Below are 21408 nucleotides of genomic sequence, written 5' to 3'. Positions count from 1 at the left end.
AGATGCATGAGGAGTTTTTGTTGTTGTTTATTGAAAAATAGGGTCAGAGTATTCTACTACATTGCTCTTACACACTCCTCAATGCCTTCCCATTTTCCTTAGCAGTGATATTCAAAGAGAAGTATATATACTGCAAAACTTTTTCAAGACCATCCATTGTGGGAAGAAAAAATAGGCTTATTTTTTATTCTTACCATTTGGAAATATTTATTTTTGTGTGTGTTTTATATATATATGATACATTAGTACTATACCTATACTGGGAAGGTGCATGTTCAAAACAGTTTAACTGACACACAATTAAGGGTTTGGGGTGAGGGGCTGACATTGTGGCATAACAAGTTAAGCCACCATCTCTGACGCTGGCATCCCATGTTGGAGTGCCAGCTGCAGTCCTGGCTGCTCTGCTTCTCATCCAGCGCTCTGCTAACATGCCTGGGAAATCAGTGGAACATGGCCCAGGTATTTTGGCCCATGCCACCCACATAGTAGTCTTGGATGGAATTCCAGGATCCTGGTTTCAGCGGGCCCAGCCATGGCTGTTGTACCATTTGGGGAATCAACCAACAGATGGAAGATCTTCTCTCTCTCTCTTTCTCTGTCTCTCTCTCTCTCTCTCTCTGTCACTCTGACGTTCGAATAAATAAAAGAACATACAAAATGCCCCGAGCACAGGTGTTCAGTGGGTGTTCGCATGACATTTGTCGTTTATGACTCTCCAAACTGGGAAGCCAGTTTTATGATCTGTGTTACCTTGTTCCATAAGCTAGCACATGTTTAATCCCTTTGGAGTGCCCTCTGTCCCTAAAAATAGTAATTGGATTTTAAGATTCAGATTTCAACATTTCTCCTTTTGGCATTTTAGAGGTAAAAATAAACTCTTTTGTGTTATAGATCCTATATTCTTTATTTGTGTCTCTAATATAATAATCACTACATAATGTGTGGTGAATGCTGTGATGGGCTGCCCAGTTCCCTTTTAGGAATAAATAGGAATGTTTTAAAAAATACTACTACAATACTACTAATGTACTAAATACTACTAATACCACTAAAATACTACTACAATAAGGTTAAACACCAAAGACATTATGCTAAGTAAAATAAGACAGATGCAAAAGGATAAACACTTCATGGTTCCACTTTTATGCAGTACCTGGAGTAGTCAGTTCATAGAGACAGAGGTAGAACAGTAGTTGTGAGGAGCGGGGGAAAGTCGATGGGGAGTTACTGTTTAATGGATACAGAGCTTCTCTGGGAAGGTTTAAAAGTTTAGAGATGGACTGAAATGTGCATTTAAAAATAGTTAACATGGTACATTTTATGTTATATATAAAGGAATTTTTTGAAAAGCTCATGGAAAATGGAATTAAAAGACAAGTTTATTTTGTCACAAAAAATTCTGACATATGAGCTATCTATAAAAAGTTCACGGAAAATGTATAGTATAAAAAATTATAGATTTTAAAATGTTTTTACACTAAGATTATCTTTTCATCTCATATTCCATGAACTGCTTGAAGTACCCTCAGATATCTGAAACAATTAAAAAAATACAATATTTAGAAACCCCTAGGTTACAACATTGATATAGAACATTAAGCCTTTCACAGTCTATGCTTGCATTCTCTTATCTCTGACCTGAGGGACAGTTTTCCCTTGGACTAACCTGCCCTGATAGGTGTTCCTCAGCTCAGAGCGGTTGTCCAAACTTTGTTATTTCATAAATTCCTACTCACCTTTCCAAGTTTATCCTTCTGAGTCATCACACTCAAAGCATATTTGTATCTCACACCTTCAACACATTTCACATACCTGGTATATACCTGCCAATGTCTCTTCACTTGGTTGAACTTCTTGAAGACAAGAATGTTTGTAACTTCAGCGTCTAGGAGAAAGTTGACATGTAATCAATAATTATGTCTGTTTTGTTCATGAGTAAATGAATGAATGAGTAGGCAATCAATGAGTGATGCAGCAACAGTGCAATGAAAATCCTGGTGGGTACAGAGGGCCCTTCCCCAGGGCCAGTTCCAAATCAGCCACGTCTTCATCACTTTCTCCCTGGTTTCAGGGTGGGAGTGCCTGGGTATGGCTCTAACTCAACTGAAGGAATTATTTGTCAATTTTTATCATGTCTCATATTTCTCTTCTCCATGTTTTGCTTGATTATCCTTTAAAACTCTGCCATCATTGACAAGGAGACATACAAAATTCATATCTACCATTTACTGGAAGAGTGACAAGTTATCTCCCAGAACATAATAACACAATTTTATAAACAAATTGTTGGATAAAGAAATTATTTTAATTCAGGGTCAAAGATTCTAAGTAGAGTGATTTTCTCATTTTCTTTGTTAATCAAATCTATACCTGTAAAAACATAAATGACATATTTGAAAACATACCCTGTCCCAGTTTGGATTGCTTTTTAATGCCACACCAGTCACGCATTTTGGATTGTCATTATATTACAATGGTGCTACTGTTTTTTAAAGTATTCAAATCTAAATGGAATACTTAAAAAGTACTACAATTATAGTCTTCTATCATGCTTTTGTTTCTTTATTCTGAGCATTTCTACATAAAAGATGTAAAATTAGGTTCCCCTTATGAAGACATCCTTGGAAAACAAAGGCAATATTTCTCAGAGAAAACTGAAACTTAGTTATGTTGCAGTTACAAGAAAAATTTTTATTTATATGATATGATTTTTCATACACATATATGAAAATATACATATATGATATATATATGATATACATATACATATATGATGTATATACATATAATCAACATGTAACTGTAGCTAAAATTTTTTAAATAAATAATCCATATTTTGGATCAGTATAAACATTAGAAAAGCTCAAATCCTAAAAAAAAAAAAAGAAAAGCTCAAATCCTGTATCTTTTTGGTTATATGTTCTTATAAGAATATAAAAAAAAAAAATTCAGGGGCCAGTGTTATGGCACAGTGGGTTAAGCTGACACCTGTGATGCCAGCATCCCATATGAGCTCCAGTTTGAGTCCAGGATGCACCACTTCCAATCCAGCTGCCTGTTAATATGCCTGGGAAAGCAGCAGAAGATGGCCCAAGTACTTGGGACCTGCCACCCATGTGGGAGACCTGGATAGAGTTCCAGGCTCCTACTTTTGGTCTGACCAAGCTGTGACCATTGTGACCATTTGGAAAGTAAACCAGCAGATGGAAGATATTCTCTCTCTCTCTCTCTCTCTCACTCTCACTCTCACTCTCACTCTCATTCTCTCTCCTTCAACTCTACCTTTCAAATAAATAACTACTTATAAAAAATCATTCCAAAGCATCCAAATCGTAAATTGACCTTTCTTTCAAGGTTTTTTTTTTTTTTAATTATCATTTTATTTGAAAGGCAGAGAGACGGAGAGATAGACGGAGAGATCTCCCATTTGCTGGTTTGTTCTACAAATGCCCACAGCTGCCGTGGCTGGACCACGCCAAACCCAGGAGCCCAGAAGTCAGCCTGGGTCTCCCACAGGGGTGGCAGGGATCAGTACTTGAGCTCTCATCTGCTGCCTCCCAGGACATGCACTAGCAGGACACTGGAATTGGAAGTGGAGGCAGGACTTGAACACCACAGTCTGAGATCGGATGTAGAATCCTAAGTGGTGACTTAACTGCTGTACCAAATGCCCACTGCCAAAATATTCTCAATGATTACATGTTTATGTTCAAATTTTGATGAGCTTTCCCACCCTAAGATTAAATCATGTATAGTAAGTGCCCATTCATATACCCACTGTGTATACTCTATACATACACACTACACAATTATGTCTACTGCACACATAAATACAGATGCATGGATTTATTGTTTCACGTGTGGTATTTGACACTATGGGTGGTGTGCAATAATTGAGCAAGTGGGTCCAAAAGAGTCTGTTTCAATTAATTGAGAGGGAAAACCAATCCTGTTTCTTACTTATCTAAAACGTATAAAACACAGAGGGCGGTGGACCCCTGTATCTAAACCAGTTCAAAGGTTTTGGAGATGAGAAGAGAGGCAAAAAATAAAAAACAACCCAATGATGCTCAGACAACTTCCCCACAAATTGTCCAATTCCTTTGAACTCTAAATTCACGCATGATCGCCCCAGACTGAGAAGGCATCAGGATCAGCCCTTCGTCCGTAGCACCACCTGCCTCTCACCTTAGAAGGGAGGCCTTTTCTGAACCTTCTCTGCTGAACAGCAACCATCACCACCACCCGCTTTGTTTCCTTCTTAGTGCCTTATCACCATCCGGTATGTTACATATTTATTAATCAGCTGATTGTTTGCCTTTTGTCACTAAAATTGTTTCATAAAAGCTGTGCTTGTTTTTTCCTTGGCTGAATGGCTAGCATCTAGAACCGGATTCCTCAACATTGGTATTTCTCAGGTTACAGGTTACCTAATTCTTTGTTCCAAGTGGTTGTCCTGTGCATTGTAGGATATTAGCAGAGTCCCTGGCCTCTGCCCATGCTAACCTCTCTCAGACACTCCAATCTGCTAACTGTGAGAACCAAAAGTCCCTTGGGACTGTGCCAACTATCCCTCAAGGGAGGAGAGGTAAAATACTCAAGTTAAGAATCATTGATCTAGAACAATGCCTGACACAAGGAGAACTCAATAAATAACTGAATGGATGAACAGATGGATAAAACCAGTGTTTCTCATTCAGCCAAAATTTTGCATTTTTTAAATTTTTTTCTATTTTTTGACAGGCAGAGTGGACAGTGAGAGAGACAGACAGACAGAAAGGTCTTCCTTTGCCATTGGTTCACCCTCCAATGGCCGCCACGGCTGGTGTGCTGTGGCGGGCGCACTGCGCTGATCCGATGGCAGGAGCCAGGTGCTTCTCCTGGTCTCCCATGGGGTGCAGGGCACAAGCACTTGGACCATCCTCCACTGCCTTCCCAGGCCACAGCAGAGAGCTGGCCTGGAAGAGGGGCAACCGGGACAGAATCCGGCGCCCCGACCAGGACTAGAACCCGGTGTGCCGGCACCGCAAGGCGGAGGATTAGCCTAGTGAGCTGCGGCGCCGGCCTTGCATTCTCAAATACAGAAAAATTACAACACAAAAACTGAATACAGTGAGGACTTCACCAAATTAAGTTCCCTTCCTTTCAGGGCTTAGAATCTGCCCTCTTTCACTATTCTTCCTCTGCTGCAGAATAGTTGCAGAAAGCAGCCATTAATTTAGCTAATTGTTCCGGCTGTGCCATGCTGACCACTGTGGATGCCTATAAATTCAAACCAGTGCTAGTGGGGAATTTTTCAAGCCAGGGAAGCTTTGTTGAATTCCTGTTTGAAATCTACTTCCCTAGTTTCTGCAGCAATTAGCAGTCAGAGGAAATAAATCACATGCCTTTCCAAAGAGGATAAAATACAAGTATTTCCCTGCCCCAACGTTTGAGCTTTCAAATTTGAGCAGTGGAGGGCCTGCTCCTCCACACTTGGACTGCATCCCTCACTGGCTGCTCTCCAAAACCTGCCTGACATGCAATTATTTTCTACCTAGTTCGCAGAAGACCTGCTTGCTCCATTCATCTGTCTAGGGTCACATTTCCTTTGAAACTGATAAAAGAATTTAATGCACAGAAGTTATGTCAGTGGGTTCAATGCAACGTTAAGCTGTGTGTTTTTTTGTTTGTTTGTTTTTTTTGTTTTTTGTTTTTTGTTTTTTGTGGGGAAGGGGTGGCTTCTGGGGGCAGCAGTAAGATAAAGCTTGGAGGAGAACGAAAGAACACTCATGATCATATCTGACGGTCTGGTAACTACCTGTCTGGAATGAAGTTCTAGATTTAATTATGGGTGGGTGTTTGCACTATATGGAGAGAAAGGAACTGAGTTGTTGGGGGTACCGAAGGAGTGATGGTCAGAAATTCTGAACCCAATTTATGATGCTTACTTTAAAAGATTTATTCTCTTGGAGGCCGGCGCTGTGGCATAGTAGGCAAAGCTGCCGCCTGCAATGCCAGTATCCCACATAGGCACCAATTTGAGTCTCAGCTGCTCCTCTTCCAATCCAGATCTCTGCTTATGGCCTGGGAAAGCAGTGGGAGATGGCCCAGGTGCTTGGGCCTCTGCACATGTGGAAGACCTGGAAGAAGCTCCTGGCTCCTGGCTTCAGATAGGCCCAGCTCCAGCCATTGCGGCCATTTGGGGAGTGAACCAGTAGATGGAAGACCTTTCTTTCTCTCTCTTTCTCTCTCTCTCTCTCTCTCACTCCCTCTCTCTCTGTAACTCTACCTCTCAAATAAATAAAGTATTTTTTAAAAAAGATTTACCCTCTCTGGAAATTAGCTTCCTTTTCTATTTAATGAGGTAGAACTGCGTAGATGTTATCACTTCTCCTCCTCCCCTCATTCTCCTCTCGTTATTCCTTACTTCAGTAAGCAGCACCAGTATTCAGTTCACCAAGTTGGAAATCTGAGGGTCAGCTTTGGCTTTTGGCCTTTCTCCTTATGAGTGCTCCCAATGAGTGCTCACCAGTTCATGCTAAGTTGATCTCCTAGTCTTGTCTTGATCTATTCAGTTCTCTTGATCATCTTGGCAACTGAGTTGAGCTTAACTACCTCCCTCTCTCCCCTAGAGTCTAGACTGCCCAGGTTACACATCGCTTGGCTTCCAGCTTTGATCTCTACCTTCCACTCCCAGATCTGGTCCTACAGAGGCCAAAGTCATCTTCCTAAGAGAATCTGATCATGTCACGTGGTGAAAAATTCCTCATTAATATCTAATTGCTCTTAAAAGTCTCTGATCTTTAAAACTAAACCTTCAAGATGTCTCTTGATAGTTATCCCTAAACTCTCTTCCACATTTTGTAACATCTATACTTCAATCACACGAAGATGTTTTCACATCTTTTCTTCTACCAAGCCTTTGGATGTACAATTGCTTTTTCTCATCACACCGTCTCTCTTCACTTCATGCTGTTTCTCTCAGATTTCAGCTATGTATCACTACCCTCTGACCTGTATCTAGTCTGTGCAATGTTAAACATTGGTCACTGTTGATTCTAATGATATTTGTATACCAGTTTTTAAATATTGACTGATATTCTAAATGGGAAGGTGACTGGTTTGTAGAATCTTTCTAGCATAATTTTCTCATCAATCTTTTTGTTTCAATCAACTCTTAAGATAATAGCAGTATTTTGGCAACTTTATCAAATCATTTTAAGTCATTAGTTTTCAAGTAAACACACATACTCTTTAATGCTCATATTTTATCAGTTTACATAAGTTTCAGTAAATTAATGTAATTATAATGGACATCAGTTGAAATGTTTTAGGGAGGAAATGGAAAATAGATTTATCTTATGATGATAAACTGTCTTTGCTTTTAAAGTAAAGTACTTGCAGATGCTACATTTAAAATCTAAAAATATATTTCATTTGAGAGAGAGAGAGAGAGAGAGATACAGACAGACATCCCATCCGCTGGTTCACTCCTCAAATGGCTGCAATCGTCAGGGCTGTACTGAAGCCAGGAGCTGGGAACTCAGTTCTCATCTCTGCTGTGGGTGGAAAGGCCCCAACCTGGCATATTAATCCCTGAGTCAAAAGCCTGCTGCTAGACTATCCATTTCATGATGGTAGGGATTATTGCTTTATTCACCTCAGCGTACACAACACAAAGCATGGTACCAGCTCAAAACCTAGTACACAATTTTTTTAAAAAGATTTATTCATTTATTTGAAAGGCAGAGTTACAGAGAGGCAGAGACAGAAGCAGAGAGAGAGAAAGAGGTCTTCCATCCACTCGTTCACTCTCCAAATGGCCGCAATGGCTGGAGCTGAGCTGATCAGAAGCCAGGAGCCAGGAGCTTCTTCCGGGTCTCCCGCACAGGTGCATAAGCCCAAGGACTTGAGCCACCTTTTGCTGCTTTTCCAGGCCATATCAGGGAGCTGGATCAGAAGTAGAGCATCCAGGACTTGAACCAGCACCCCATATAGGATGCCGGCACTGTAGGCAGTAGCTTTATCCACTACACCACAGCGCTGGCCCTCAGTATATAATTTTAAAAACTGATATTAGATAAAAGATTTCCTTAATTCCAAAAACTATGGAATTTGTAAAATTGTTAACTTACCTTCAAATTCTGGTATTTTTTGATTGTTATTTAATTATAACCATGTCTATGGTTATGATGAAACTATAAATTAGTTAAATGTCAGGTTCTTGTGTTGTATTAACTTTGTGTTTTCCAGATAAACTTTCAAAGTGTCTTTGCACACAAGTGTCAAGTGGTGTATATGTAGCTCCTAATCTGGTGTTGAGGGTATGTGGGTAGAGGCAAGCAGGTGTTAAGCAAAACCTTAATGTTCGTAAATGAGATTATTAGTTTCTTCTTTAGTAAGACGTAAGTGTGAGTGGGTGTTTGGCACAGTAGTTAGGAAGCTGCTTGGGTTATCTGCTTATTATATTGTAGCACACAGGACTGAGTCCTGCCTCCACTTCCTGTCCAGTCTCCTGTTAGTGCACACCCTGCAAGGCAGTGCTGATGATCCAAGTACTTGGGTCCCTGCCAGGGGTGTAGGAGACTTTCATCTTGGCCCAGCCCCAGCTGTTGTGGTATTGGGGAGTAAACAAGTGGATGGGAGAGCTGTGTCTCTTTGCTTTTCAAGTAAATAAATAAGTAAATAAATAAAAATAACAGATAAGTAAAGCTTCAAAATAACTATAAAATCAAAAAACATCATTTTTTATTAGTGGACACTGAAAAATAATATTAGCTAGGGACTTTAAATAAATAAGGACCTTGAATTTTCAAAGTATTAATTAACTATGTACTTCAGCAGGACATAAATAGTTTAGTCATCATCTAGGTTTTTTTTTTTTAAGATTTATTTGTTTGAAAGTTAGAGTTACAATAGAGAGTGTACAAGATTTTGCAATTGCTGGTTTGCTTGCCAGATTGCTGTTGCCAGTCACCTGGCTCTCCTATGTGGGTGGCAGGGGCCTAAGCAGTTAGGCCATCCTCTGCTTTTTCCCAGGCCAGTAGCAGGGAGCTGGATCACAAGTGGAGGAGCTAGGATATGAACTGGTGCCCACAGCAGATGCCAGTGTCACAGGTAGCAGCTTAATCTGCTGCACCATGACACTAGCCCTATCATTACCTAGCTTTTTAAACTTTCTTGAGGAACACAACATTTTTATTAAATTCTCAGAAATGTAATTGCATTGGTTAACTTTAGGGTAAATGTGAGATAATCAGATTTCTAAAATTCAGGCATTATTATCCTATGCCAACAACACATAAAGACTATATCCTTGCCCTCCCCCAGCTTATCTAAAGTCAGCCCTGTGGCCAGCATCATGTCATAGGAGGTAAAGCCGCCTCCTGCGATGCTAGCATCCCATATGGGCAGCAGTTTAAGACACAGCTGCTCAATTTCTGATCCAGCTCTCTGCTAATGCACTTGAGAATGCAATGGAAGATGGCCCAAGTGCTTGGGACCCTGAATCCACGTGGGAGACCCAGAAGAAATTCCTGGCTCCTGGCTTTGGCCTGTCCCAGCCTGGGCTATTGCAGCCATTTAGGGAGTGAACCAATGGATAGATGATATCTCTCTCTGTCTCTGTGTCTCTCCTTGTCTCTCTGTAGCTCTGACTTTCAAATAAATAAATAAACCTTAAAAAAAAAAAAAAAGCCAGCCTGAAGGATAACAGCACCCATTAGGGCTGGTATTGAACTGTCTTTGCTATAGACTTTTCCTATTCTGTCTTTTTCCAGGCAAAGAGGAATTTTCTAATGGGTGCTCCATCTCCCTACCTGCCCTTTAAACATTTGCAAGGAAAAAAAATAAGGTAAAAAGCAGGTGCAGCCATTCAGAACCAGATACAGAACAACAGCAAAGTAAATCTTAGTCATATAAACAATGATTGATGTTGTTGGAGGAGTTTCCGTGGGTTAGACAATGAATAACGTAATTTTCATGCTTTTCTCAATTCTCACACCCTCTTAGCAGTAAGCAGTGATTAAAATGCAGGTTTAGGAGCCAGAGTGGCTCAGGGTTGAATTTATGTGTGTGTATTTTACCACAATGAGAAAATAGGTGGGAAAATAATGCCGTTTTATAAGAGGAAAAATTGTTATTAAAAGTACTGAGTTGGAAGTGAGCATTTAGCTTGGCAATTAAGAAGCTTGATCACACATCAGACTACCTGGATTTGATTCCTGGCTCCAGTTTCCTGTCAACGCAGATACTGGGAAGCAGCAGTGATGGCTCAAGTAACTGGGTTCCTGACACCCACGTGGAAGACCTGTGCTCTCAGCTCTGGCCCTGGCCCCAGTCCAACCCAGGCTGTGGCAGGTGTTTAAGGAATGAACCAGCAAACAGGAGCTCTGTCTCTCTTTCTGATTCTCTCTTCTCTCTCTGTCTCTCATTTAAATTCAAAAAATTATTGAGTCAAAAATCAGTCTTAAGATCAGTTCATGCTTGTTTAGCAATATTTTTAACATTTGATATTGAATTTCACCAAGTAGTCACTTCAGGCTGTGCATTTTGTGAGAGTGAGAGAGTGTGTGTGACTATTCTTATCCACAACATATGTTCCTATTTGAATTGGCAGGTGAGTATTAATCAGTGTAGACATCACTCTAACAATACTGTCAGAGGAGAAATAATATTGTTATGACACCAACAGAACATTTTTATTATATACATTACCTTGAAATAACACTTTTGCCAGGAAATTTGATGCAGCATACACGTGGTACATGATAGAAAAAAGCCAAGCTCAAGTACATTCGTCATGTGTGCTGCACATGATGTATAGTGGAATGGCCTGTGAGACACAGGGTATAATTAACTGTGAAGGTCATTCCATCACCTGTATGATATTTAGAACAAAGATGTATTCCGTGATGCTGTTTACACTATTCATACCTCTTCTCCTCATTTTTATAAGTCTTCATTTCTCTATGACTTTTAAAACCCCCATAAGGCTTTTTTTTTTTTTTTTAAGAAAAGGAGGTCTATTTGTTTAAATTGTCTTGTACTCTAAACCCAGGTCAAAAATATTTTGAATTTTAAAAAATATGATTGCATTTGACATTGAAACTTTCTTCTCAATTACTCTAATACTATACACGGAAGGTCTTCTATGTGTCTGCTCTAATTACATCTGCTTCACTGTCTGGTTTTGTTTCATTTTTTTCCAATTTTTAAAAATTGCGGTAAAACACTTATACAAAAATTCAGTCTTAATCGTTTTTAAGTGTCCAGTTCAGTGGTATTACATACATCCATTAGGTTGTACAATCATCAGCACCATCTAGCCCCAGAGCTCTTTACATCTTGTAAAAGTTCTCTACCCATTCAACAATAAGTCTCCATTTCCCCCTCCTCTCAGTCCCACTGTCCTTTCCATCTCCTGTCTCAATGATTTTTACTGTTCTAAAAACCTAATGCAGCCGGCGCCGCGGCTCACTAGGCTAATCCTCCACCTTGCAGCGCCGGCACATTGGGTTCTAGTCCCGGTTGGGGCGCCAGATTCTGTCCTGGTTGCCCCTCTTCCAGGCCAGCTCTCTGCTGTGGCCAGGGAGTGCAGTGGAGGATGGCCCAAGTGCTTGGGCCCTGCACCCACATGGGAGACCAGGATAAGGACCTGGCTCCTGCCATTGGATCAGCACGGTGCGCCGGCCGCCCAGCCGTGGCGGCCATTGGAGGGTGAACCAATGGCAAAAAGGAAGACCTTTCTCTCTGTCTCTCTCTCTCACTGTCCACTCTGCCTGTCAAAAAAAAAAAAACACAAACAAACAAACAAACAAAAACTAATGCAAGTGGATTCATACGTATTTTCCTTTCTGTGCATGGCTTATTCCACTTAGCATCACGTACCCAAGGTTCATACATGTTGTAACAAATGTCAGAATTCCCTTCCTTTTAAATGCTGAATAGCCTGGCTGGCACTGTGGTGTAGCAGGTTAGGTGGCTGCCTGCTGTGGTGGCATCTTATATGTATGTTTTTTGTATGTTTTTGTTGATAATCTATATAAATAGAGTATTATAACTTAAGTGTTTTAAATGTAATCATCTTAGTAACTAAAAAGAAAACAATTATGGAATACATACATATTATGGAATTATGTATTATATTCTATACAATTATGGGATATATACAAGAGCAGATGAGAAAAGAAATTGCTTCAGTACTATAAACTATTTCTCCATATGGCTTTGAGTTACTTTCTAGTGCCTTTTCATTTTACCCTACAGAACTTTGAGCCTTTCTTGCAGGGCAAGTGTAGTGGTGATGAACTCCATTGGCTTTTGTTTATCTGGAAATGTTTTAATTTCCTCCTCACTTTTATTTGTTTTTAAAAGATTTATTTATTTATTTGAAAGGGAGAGTTACAGAGAGGCAGAGGCAGAGGGGCAGAGAGAGAGAGAGAGAGAGAGAGAGAGAGAGAAACAGGGAGTCTTCCATCTGCTGGTTTTCTCCCTAAATGGCCACAATGACCAGAGCTGAACCCATCTGAAGCCAGGAGCTTCTTCCAGGTCTCCCACATGAGTGCAGGGGCCCAAGCACTTGGGTCATCCTCCACTGCTTTCCTAGGCCACAACAGAGAGCTGGATCAGAAGTGGTGCAGCCAGGACTCAAACTGGTGCCCATATGGGATGCCAGCACTGCAGGCAGTAGCTTTACCTGATACACCACAGTGCTGCCCCCCCTTAATTCTTTGAGTACCTTTGACACTTATTTTAAAGTCTTTGCTAGTAGATCTTTCACCAGATCTTTTTCAGAGATAGTTTATTTTCCTTTGAATGGGCCATACTTTCTTGTTTCCTATATACCTCGTTTAAGCTGGATCTTATTTTTCTAAACATGTCTTTACCATTATATTGAGAATTTTACTGAGCAAACTATTCTAGGGTGACTTACTTCTCTCAGCCCTCTGAGGTATTATTCTAGTATTTTCTGGCTTTATTAATCTGTTATGAAGTTAACCATGAGTTTGTTATTTCTATGTAGGTAATTTTTCTTTTCTTCTTTAGTATTCTTATTATCTTCTATTCTCATTCTCTTGAAATTTCAAAATGCTAGGTACAGTTTTCTAAATTCTATTTATCTTGTTTGGAATTCATTATAATTTCTGACTCTGAGGATTAGTGTCTTCCAAAATTCTGAAACATTCCCAGCTATTAGCAATTCAAATACTGTTTCTTCCTTGCATACTCTATTACACTCTCTGGAACTCCAATTAAACATTTGTTACACCTTCTTATCCAATTTCTAATGTCTCCTAGCTCTCTCACGTATTTTATAACTCTCCATGGCATTCTATGCCATCCCTTTGGTTTGACTCACTAATCCATTCAGCATCATGTAATTTACTAGTTTACCCTTCCATTGAGTTTTTTTACTCCATTCAGTTTTAAAGCTGTTACGAGTTTTATTTTTCAAAGTTGTAGATTATTGTTTTAAAAACCACTTGGGGCTGGCGCCATGGCTCAATAGGCTAAATCCTCCACCTGCAGCACCGGCACACCGGCTTCTAGTCCTGGTCAGGGCACCGGATTCTGTCCCGGTTGCCCCTCTTCCAGGCCAGCTCTCTGCTGTGGCCCGGGAGTGCAGTGGAGGATGGCCCAAGTGCTTGGGCCCTGCACCCCATAGGAGACCAGGAGAAGCACCTGGCTCCTGGCTTCAGATCAGCGCGGTGCGCCGGCCACAGCACTCCAGCCGCGGCAGCCATTGGAGGGTGAACCAACGGCAAAGGAAGATCTTTCTCTCTCTCTCTCTCTCTCACTGTCCACTCTGCCTGTCAAAACAAACAAACAAACAAACAAACAAAACACTTGGCTAATCCTCCACCTGTGGCGCCGGCACCCCGGGTTCTAGTCCCAGTTGGGGTACCGGATTCTGTCCCGGATGCTCCTCTTCCCGTCCAGCTCTCTGTTGTGGCCCGGAAAGGCAGTGGAGGATGGCCCAAGTGCTTGGGCCTTGCAGCCAACGTGGGAGACCGGGGTGGGGCACCTGGCTCCTGGCTTCGGATCGGCGCAGTGCGCCAGCCATGGTGGTCATTTGAGGGGTGAACCAACGGAAGGAAGACCTTCCTCTCTCTCTCTCTCTCTCACTGTCTAACTCTGCCTGTCAAAAAAAAAAAAAAAAAAACAAAACAAACAAACAAAAAAAACTATTTGGTCTTTTTTAGCCTCTTTTTTCCTCCTTTCAATTTTTTTTTTAAATGAATGAGGCAATTTATTAACCCAGCATCATTGTTCTAATGTTTCTTGCTGGCACCTGTCCTGATTTCTTAGTCTCTGTGGTGTCAGTTTGCGGTCCTTCCTTGTCCTTTTCCACCATTTTCAGCCCCTGTAGGGCTTGTAGTACCTGGTGGGCCACTCTTGGAGCCTTGGCTGAAGCAGTTGGGCATGACACCATTTCACTGATGTCCTATGTCTTGGTCATGGAGCCAACCCCAGCACTACCCCAGAGTACAGGTGCCACACAAGAACCAGTTCTCATCGTAGGGAGCAAGCTCCTTGTGCTTGGTGAACTTGATGGTGTCCTCCCACTCCGGACACTTTCAGTTTCCCTCAAAACTCTTGCACGTTAAGTCTTATACTCCAGGCTTCTTTTGGCCTCCACACATTTTTTTTAAAGATTTATTTTTATTTGAAAAGCAAATTTAGAGAGAGAGACAGAGAGAGACAGAGATGTTGAGAGATCTTCCATCAGCTGGTTTGCTCCCCAGATGGCCACAAGAGCCAGGAGCTTCCTCTGGGTCTCCCATGTGGGTGCAGGGGCCCAAGCACTTAGGCCATACTCCCCTGCTTTCCCAGGTGCATTAGCAAGGAGCAGGATTGAAAGGAGAGCAGCTGGGACCCAAACCGGCACCCATATGGGATGTGAGTACTGAGGCAGTAGCCACAGCACTGGGTCCTGTACTGTAATTTTTTTTCCTGTATCTGATTAACATTTCCTTGTGCATTTGAGGATTTCTTTCTTTTTTTTATTCTCATGCTAATAAAATGCTATGTTTAGGTATGATACATATAGCTTAAATGCCTATCTGCAGGATATATCCCTACTTATGGGAAATCTTTGAATAAGTCTATAAGATCTGCTCAATGTCACTAAGGTTTGTTCTTAATTTCCTTTCTTCTATTTCTCTTGGCCTATTATTTTCCTTTTTTTCCTCTTTAGTTAGACCCAAATAATTTTCATTCTGGTTTTTCTTATGTGTGAATTTAAGAATATAAATTTTCTGTAAGCAATGTTTTAGCTACACCCACAAATTTTTATTTATAATTAATATTCTCTCTCTGTGTGTGTATGCATGTGTGTGTGTTGTGTGTGTAATCTCTCTCCTATAATCCATTAGTTATCTAGGAGTTTTTCTTTTAATTACAGAGTAAATGAGCCATTAAGTTTTGTTTTTGTTATTTATTTCTACAATGCATCATAGCTTTGGTTCTTATTTACTAATTTTTGAAATTTTATGACTTGTAATTTGATACATTTTCATAAAAATTACATGTGTTCTTAAACAGAATGTGCAATCTCTAATTATCAAGTGCAGATCTTTTCTATTCTAATTGATCTATCAGTTATGGAGAGAATTATGTTAATAATATTACTACTATGAGTGATTTGTCATATTCTATTTGCAACTCCTCTCGCTTTTTGCTTCAAGGTTTTTTTCTTAAGATTTGTTTATTTATTTGAAAGGCAGAGTTACACAGAGAAAGCAAGAGATGGAAGGAGGGAGAGAGAAAGGAAGGGAGGGGGAGGGAGAGAAAGAGAAATAGAGAGAGAGAGAGAGAGAGAGAGAGAGAGAGAGAGAGAGAGAGTCTTCCATCTGCTGGTTCACTACCCAGATGGCCGGGGCTGGCTGGGCCAGGCCAAAGTCAGGAGCCTCTTCTGGGTCTCCCATAGGAGTGTAGGGGCCCAAGCACCTGGGCCATCCATTGCTGCTTTTCCAGGTGTATTATCAGGGAGCTGGATAGAAAGTGGAGCAGTCAGGTCTCTAACCTGGTGACAATAAAGGACACCAGTGTTGCAGGCAGTGACCTGCTATGCCACAGTGCTGGCCCCTTGCTTCAAGTTTTTGAAACCATGTTATTGAGTACACACAGAATTGGAATTCATATCTTCCTAATGAATTGGACACGATCATTGTATCACGTCTACTCAGAAATTTGCCTTAAAACTTAGTTTTTCTGATATGACATTAGCTACACTGTCTTTTTTGTCTTCAATTTTCTATGTATTTTTGATCCCTATTATAAGCAGCATTTAAATACATTTTTAAGTCCAGATTGGTGGTCAACTCATATGATTTATTATGATTACTCATATATTTGGACATACTGCCTTTTATTTGTCTCTTTTCTGTTTTCTCCTTATTTTGAATTGCCTTTTTTTCCCCATTCCATTTTGCCTCTACTGTTTTGAAAATTTACATGGTATTTCTATTATTTTAATGATTGGCCTTGAAATTGTAACATGCTTCCTTAGCGGACTGAAGTTCATGAATGCTTCTATCTTTCTGCAGCAATACAAAGATATTAAATGCTTAAAATACTTAAAAGCTTCATGGTCTCTTCAAATTGTCCTTTCCTCCAATTCTCTTTGCTCTCCTGCTACCTTCCTCCTGGCTGTTCTGCTTTGCCATACTGACCTCCTTCTGAATCTTGAATTGTCCATTGACATTTTTGATTTAAGCCTTTTCCACTGGCTAGTTCTGCTGAAGACTAAATCATTCCAGATGTCTGAATGACTTGCTCCCTTACCTTGCAAATCTTTGCTCAATTTCAGACCCTCCTTGCCATCTTACTCACAACTGCGTATCTTTTCATTGCTTTCTAATAGCCCTCATTGCTTTATTTTTCTCCATGACACTTAGCTTCTTTCAGTATACTAAATAACTCACTCACATTATTGATGTTCTTCCTTCCTGAGAAATTAATCTCCACAAGGAAAGAGATTTATATTTGGATGTCCTAAAAATTGCTTGTTTCCAGCTTCTAAAATGGTTTTGGGCTTATAGTAAACCCGTAACAATTATCTGTTAAACATTCAATGAATTCAGACCCCAATCCCACGTGAGAGCCCATCAGTGTTCCTGAATTATTAGGGCATGCTGTTTTCTAGCACCACCCAGAGCCAAGGCTGAGACAGATCATTTTTATTGCTGTCTCTTCCTTTGGAGCATTATTTTTACCTGGTATACTTCCTGTCCTGATCCCTTTCTTGAGTGGGCTCCCTTTACCTGCTCTTGATTAGAAGACTCCAAGAAGTATTTTTATCTGTCCAGGTTTGGGTCATGAAAAACAAGTGACAGACTAGATATTGGGCAGGCAATAGCAGTGTCTGACATAATTATACCACAAGACAAAGAATATTACATGTGTATATATTTACACAAAAAGACCCCCACAGTGTGCTGTTAAAGTTGAAAAGGCAAGTTGCAAAAGAATACAGAATACCTGTGTGAGTCCCTTTTTTGTTAAAAGCAAACAAACAAAACAACTGCTATAGTTATGTGTGCTGGCTATATCGCAGAAATATGTTGGGAAGGTTTTATTCTAAACTAGGACACAACTAATATATACAGTGAGAATCACCTTAAAACATAAATAGGGATTGATCTAGTAATAATGGCAAACATTGAAATGGTATCTACTATAATGCTAACAGTGTCGCAAGTATTTAATAAACATTAACTTGTTCAATCTTCAAACCCCCTTTATCAGGTTTTACTAACATTACTGTTATTTAAAATCAGGAAACTGACACATGAAAAGTTAAACTTACCTAGGGAAGCATATCTAATAAATGACAGAGTTGGAGTTTGAACTCACATGCTCTGCCCTTAACTCCCATGATATACATATATATATATAATATTGTTATAAATACTTATAAAAATAAAGCAATCACCTTTCCTTAAATCTACCACAAAATGGCAGTAGCCACAACAGCAGCCACAACCAAACAAAAAGAGGATACAAGTAATTCTAAGCAAAACCTGGCTGCCAATGAGGACTGTCTTTAGTTTTGGCCCGTCATCCTTTTACTTCTGAGCAGTTTTTCATCTCCCTAAACGACCAAAGTTGTCCTCATGCATACACCCAACACTGCCAAGCTGCTCGGCCTTCCAAACTCAGGCTCCATGCAGTGTCCTCCATTTATCCCCCTCTTCTTCTCCCACCTGCATGTACCTGCCTACACACTTTAGAGTCTCATCTTTTTCTTGACAAGTTAGTAACTATAAAATAGTGGGATAATTGTTTGCCTTTTATAGTTTGAGAGAATAGATGTCCCAATAAATCCATCATATTTTGAAAATGTGGTAAATGGAAAATGCAATTAATATACACAACCCACTGAACATTATAGATTAGCTTGGCCTAACTTCAAAGAACTCAGATTTTTTACATTAGTCTACAGTTAGGAAAAATCATCCAACATGAAGCTTATTTTATAATAAAGTAGTATCTCATGTAACTTTTTTGAATACTGTTCTGAAAGTGAAACCAAAACGGTTATAGGGGTACACTTTTACACCATCGTAAAGTTAAAAAACTGTCAACTGAACAATTGAACTTCAGTTACATTATGCAGTTATAGAAAGGAATTCTGAAGTCAGCGCTGTGGCGTAGTGGATAAAGCCACCGCCTGCAGTGCCATCATCCCATTGTGGACTCTGCTTCAAGTCCCAGCTGCTCCACTTCTGATCCAGCTCTCTGCTATGGCCTGGGAAAGCAGTAAAAGATGGCCCAAGTTCTTGGGCCCCTGCACCCACGTGGAAGACCCAGAAGAAACTCCTGGCTCCAGATCAGTGCAGCTCTGGCCATTGTTGCCAACTGGGGAGTGAACCCCAGTGGAAGGGGATGGAAGACCTCTCTCTCTCTCTCTGCCTCTTCTTCTCTATCTGTGTAACTGTGACTTTAAAGTAAATAAATAAATCTTAAAAAAAAAAAAAAAAAGGAATTCTGCCATTCAGATACCTATAAAAATATTTAACATTTGTATCTGTGGGGAGCAACTGGGAGCAACTCGGACTAGACTAAGTTACTGGAATTAAGACTTATTCTATGCATCTGCTCTCCCACAATATGGCGCTGGGAGAGGAGGAAACAGCTTCTACACAGCTGCCTCCAGTTCAACCAATAAGCAGCAGGACCTGCTCCTGATTGGAGGAGAGCAGCGTACTCGGCGTTGTGGGTAGCAGAGTTGGGATTGGTGGAAGAGGACTATAAAGGAGGAGAGAGACAACATGCACCAGGAACATCTAAGAGAAACATCTATCTGAAGGAACACCTGTGCAGCCCCCGAGAGAGCCGGCCGGCGGTGTGCCGCTCCCCCGCGGAAGTGGGGAATGTGGCAGGGGGAACCGCCCTTCCATGGAGGTGGAAGGGTCGGTAGCCAACCCGGGAAGAACCAGCAGCAAACCCGGGAAGGGCCGAGCAGACGAAAGAACAACGCAGGGCTCAGTGTCACTCCTCCACGAAGAGGGGGAGCGACATAATGGTGCCGTGACTCGGATATGAAGCCTAGGCAGGGTTTAGTGTCGTTCCTCCACGAAGAAGGGGAGCGATAGTATCATTTTGCTCATCACAAGGAATTTCCACATCTTGCTGATCATTTAATCCAACTTCCATTATAGCCCTGTGATGGTGTTATTCATGGTTTATGGATGAGGAAAACTATGATTACCTAGGGAAAACTAATTTGTCCACCACGTTCTCACTGCTGAGGGTGGCAGAGGAGCTGATCTTAAGTCATATTAACCATTCCTCGAATCATGGAAACCTCCTTTTATATTCAATTCCTTGGCCAGGAATCTCCTCATACATTATTAAAGAAATCTGTGGCTAGCTGGGTGAGAAATTCATCGTCACTGCTGGAAAAATAAAGGTTGAGGATGAAAGAAATAGAGGCTGGATAGATGGGAGTCAGACACACGGTACTGTTTCAGACTCAGTGGCGTATTTGGATACAAAAATCTAAATTTTTTTCTAACTTCAGTTTCATTTTGGTTTTGATGGAATCTTTTAGTTTATGCCAACTAGTGGGAAATATTCATTCCTAAAGCTCCATTTCTCTTTTTTCATGGAATATTTAGCTTTTCTGTTGCTCTATCCGGAAATAGAAGATTGTTATTCCTCACTACTGGTTTAAGTGATACGTATTGGTTATATTGTTGTGTAACAAATATTTTGATATGTAAAAGCTTAGTATAAGTAAGAAAAAAATTCTTAAAGCAGAGAAAGGTCTTATAAAAACAAAACTGTCCACAATGCATAGTGGAAAGCTTATTGGTTTAAGAACTGTAAACATGGAAAGTGTTTACAGACCTGACCATAAAATGATGCAAGACAAGTCTTTGTTCCTGTAATAAACTTGAGTCAAAAGAGCAAACAAAGACACCTCCCAAGGTTACTCAACTCCATGTTCCTGGAGAAGGCTTTTATGTGTGAAGGGAGAAGTTTCTGCAATTGAATGTCTTGACTGACACTTTATTCCAACCATCTTGGTTTTTCCAGATTAGTTCTGAACAAGTTTTTGAGCAGTATTAGAAAATCTAAGAGGTTTGTGACAAAATCTGATGTGGTACATTTTAAAGTACAGCAACTATAACATCTGTGAAGTAAGTTAAATTGACATGGCAATTGATTCCTGGGATTTAGAACTAAAAGAAATCTGAGAATGTGTTTTAAGGATATTCTTTGCCAAAGATCAGGAAAGAGTCCCTTTCCTTGCTGGGCTCCCAAACAATTGATAAATTCCTTTTATAAGGCACTAAAAAGTTTGGAAGTTGGCAAAGCAAACATTGATCAAAGAGAGTTTTTCAAGTTGCTTTAGTGTCAAGGTAATTTTATGTAAAAGTTAGACACTATCTCTTGGTTTTTCAGTGTTTTACTAGCGATATTTCTGTACACTATCCATGTTTCAGAGGAATAAAGAACTGTTGTAGTTCCCTTTCGATCTGGGCCCTGAAGGACAGCTCCCACACAGAAGGGTGGCAAGAAGGGCTATTCTGCCATCAAAGTGATGACCAGAGAGTACACCATTAACATTCACGAGCGCATTTGTGGAGTAGGTTTCAGGAAGTGTGTCCCCTGGGCAATCAAAGAGATCAGGAAGTTTACCATGAAGGAAATGGGGACACCACGTGTGCACACTGATACAAGGCTCAACAAAGCTGCCTGGGCCAAAGGAATAAGGATCGTGCCTTACCACATCCACAAGAGATTGTCCAGAAAGCTTAATGATGACGAAGAGTCACCAAACTAGCTCTATTCTTTGGTTGCCTGTGCACCTGTCACCACTTTCAAAAATCTACAGTCAACGTGCATGAGAACTAACTGTTCATTAAAGTTATAAAACTGCTTAAAAGAAAAAAGAAACACCTGTAGACC

At 40.4% G+C, this 21408-nt stretch overlaps 1 protein-coding gene, 1 long non-coding RNA gene and 1 pseudogene across 4 annotated transcripts in view; 2 read left to right on the top strand and 1 right to left on the bottom strand.

Moving 5' to 3' along the window:
* ARHGEF38 (Rho guanine nucleotide exchange factor 38) overlaps nucleotides 1-21408 on the top strand; it is a 138931-nt gene that overhangs the window by 10597 nt on the left and 106926 nt on the right. The window lies entirely within an intron of this gene.
* The window catches only part of LOC149125083 (uncharacterized), a 60808-nt gene that overhangs the window by 37510 nt on the left and 1890 nt on the right, over nucleotides 1-21408 (bottom strand). For both annotated transcript variants that reach the window (XR_016212341.1, XR_016212340.1), the window contains exon 2: nucleotides 1816-1888. This is a non-coding gene — a long non-coding RNA (uncharacterized LOC149125083). The remainder of the gene's footprint in view (nucleotides 1-1815; nucleotides 1889-21408) is intronic.
* Nucleotides 8350-21373, top strand: LOC103350805 (large ribosomal subunit protein eL31 pseudogene; annotated as a pseudogene).

Source organism: Oryctolagus cuniculus, chromosome 8 (assembly GCF_051225735.1).
Source record: "Oryctolagus cuniculus isolate XC-2025 breed Fujian yellow rabbit chromosome 8, ASM5122573v1, whole genome shotgun sequence".
Lineage (NCBI taxonomy): Eukaryota > Metazoa > Chordata > Mammalia > Lagomorpha > Leporidae > Oryctolagus > Oryctolagus cuniculus.
This window is presented reverse-complemented; position numbering and strand designations above follow the sequence as displayed.